The sequence below is a fragment of the Notamacropus eugenii genome, chromosome 7 (assembly GCF_028372415.1).
Source record: "Notamacropus eugenii isolate mMacEug1 chromosome 7, mMacEug1.pri_v2, whole genome shotgun sequence".
NCBI classification, from domain to species: Eukaryota; Metazoa; Chordata; class Mammalia; order Diprotodontia; family Macropodidae; genus Notamacropus; species Notamacropus eugenii.
In genome coordinates, this window is record NC_092878.1 from 75,638,130 (window position 1) to 75,640,990 (window position 2,861).

The window sequence follows — 2,861 nt, forward strand, 5'->3', positions numbered from 1 at the left end:
ATATGACTGTTGCTCCTACAGGAGCAACTGCCAGGCTGTATCGCCACAGGGGTTGCTTCCCAGGATGATGGCTCTAGGCACTGTACTGGATGCATAGCTATTGCAAAGGCTTTTGTGTGAGAAACAAAGGGCAGTTTGCCTGGATCACAAACTGCAGGAGGGGGAATTAATGTCCAATGAGGCTGGAAAGATAGTTTGGAAAAGGATGTAAAAGACTTCAAAAGATAACTGAAGGAGTTTATATTTTATCCTCAAAACAATAGGGAGCCACAAGAGTTGGTCTGAACTTCAGGAAAATCACCTTGGCCCAATAGTGTGTAATGGACTGGAGTAGAGAAAAACTAGAAACAGTGAAACCAATTAGTAGACTGCTATAATAATACAGAAAAAAGATGAAAATGTGATAAGACCCTGAATTTGGTAGCTATATCCATAGAGAAAATATATTGGATATGAGAGGCATTGTCAATGTAGAAACAGCAGAATTTGAAAACTGATTAGATACTTGAAGTGAGAAGAGTAGGGCCTCAAGGATAATGATGAAGAATTTGACACAATCAGGGAAGTTTAGAAGAAGGGCGGGTTTAAGGGAAAGACAATGACATCAATTTTGGACCTGTTGAGTTTGCATTGTTTCAAGGACATTCAGTTTAATGGCCAAATGACCAATAGCCAATTAGTGATGCAGCACCATCAAGCAGCTGATCAGAAAGGAAATGTCAATGCCGTTTAGTTTGTACTTCCATAGTCAGTATTCACTCACATCAGGGCTCCTGGTATAACTGTGAGATGGCAATGATAGAGGCAACTTCCTTGGCCAGCCTTCCATGCCAATCTCTCTCCATCTATTATCCTTTCCCTTGAGGCCATGTTCTGAGATGTCCAAATGACTATGGGGAGCTATGGATCCCACCTTCCCCTTACTCAGAAATAGGGAGCCTTTATTTCTTAATCAATCTGACCCCAAACTATGACAGGTTCAGAATAGTTCTCCAGCAGCTCAGGTAAAGAGACACTGGGGATTTCTGCCCTCTACTTGACATTGTCTCCAGCATCCTATGACACCAAAAGGCTCAGATTTTTTTTGTTGGATTTTTTTCAATCTTTTATTTTATGCCTGGAAAGCCTGGGAAAATATATGAATGGCACTATCCAGAAGGTTGGGGCCAGATGTCCATTCACAGGCATGTACTACACAATGGTACAGAATAAAATTTTATGAACAGGAAACTAACAGAATAGAAATCTTTGATTGTTCAGCTATTAATCCCAAAGATATAGATAAATCCTCAAAGTGACTTAGAGTCCCAAGTATAAGAATTTCTCTAGTAGAGTTCCCAGGATCATGTCTGTGAGTCAGAATTCTTGATCCAGAGACAATGGCCCTGATGGAATGGACTCTGATGGTATCATTGGAGTAACTGGAAGGAGATTGTGGATAGCTTTGATGATATGAACCTTTCAGAATCTCTTCTTCATGGTGTACATGCCTATGATTTTGAGAAGCCATATGCTATTCAGCAACATGCAATTCTCCCTTGTATCAAGGTTTATGATGTGATTGCTCAAGCCCAGTCTGGGACTGGGAAGATGGCTACCTTTGCCATTTCCATTTTGCAACAGATTGAACTGGACTTAAAGGTCACACAGGCCTTGGTTTTAGCACCCACTAAAAAGTTATTTCAACAGATCCAAAAGGTAGTGATGGCTCTGGGAGACTATATGGGTGCCTCGTACCATGCCTGCACTGGAGAAACAAATGTTAGGGTTGAGGTTCAGAAGTTGAAAATGGAAGCTCCCCACATCATTGTTGGCACCCCAGGTCATGTCTTTGACATACTTATCAGGTGATACTTATCTCCTAAATACATCAAGATGTTTGTTCTGGATAAAGCAGGTGAAATGTTGAGTCATGGTTTTAAGGATCAGATCTATGACATATGCCAGAAACTCAGTGGCAATACTCAGGTGGTACTCCTGTCAGCAACCATGCCCTCAGATGTGCTGGAAGTGGCCAAGAAGTTTATGAAGGATCCCATCAGGATTATAGTCAAGAAGGAGGAGTTGACATTAGAAGGCATTTGTCAATTTTACATAAATGTGGAAAGAGAGGAGTGGAAGCTAGATATCTTGTGTGATCTGTATGAAACACCAACTATTACCTAAGCTGTTTTCTTCATCAATATCCACCAAAAGGTGAATTGGCTCAGAGAAAATGCATGCCTGTGACTTTACTGTCTCTGTAATGCATGGAGAAATGGACCAAAAATACATGATATAATCATGAGGGAGTTTTGTTCAGGTTACAGTTGGGTACTTGTTACCACTGACCTATTGGCTAGAGGCATTGATGTTCAGCAAGTGTCTTTGGTTATTAATTATGACCTTGCTATTAATCAGGAGAACTATATTCATAGAATTGGCCATGGCGGACACTTTGGCTGTAAAGGCGTGACCATCAACGTAGTGACAGAGGAAGACAAAAAGATTCTTTAAGACATCAAGAACCTTCTATAATACCTCCATTGAGGAGATGCCTCTCAAGGTAGCTGACCTCATCTGAGGGGCATCCCCACCTGATTTAACCCAGGGCCCTGCTCTCTGGGATGGGGGGAGGGAGAACTGGACAGGATGGGGGAACAAGGGATGGACACCTTTGTCATTTTTTCCTCTTTTTTTGACTCTGGATAAACATCAATTTTTTGAGGCAAAAAAAAAAAAAGAATTTCTCTAGTAGAGTCACTATCACATAAGTCTATCCCAGACATGAGGCACCATGTTAATTGAAAGAGGAGAGGTGGCATAGCTAACACCATCTTTCTTTCTCTCCATCTTCCTGCTGGTCTTCACAGCTTCATAGT

General features: G+C 41.3%; 1 pseudogene; it reads left to right on the forward strand.

Annotated features, from left to right (window-relative positions):
• The first annotated feature begins 1,345 nt into the window (after positions 1–1,345).
• Positions 1,346–2,563, forward strand: LOC140513997 (eukaryotic initiation factor 4A-I-like; annotated as a pseudogene).
• Positions 2,564–2,861: the final 298 nt, after the last annotated feature.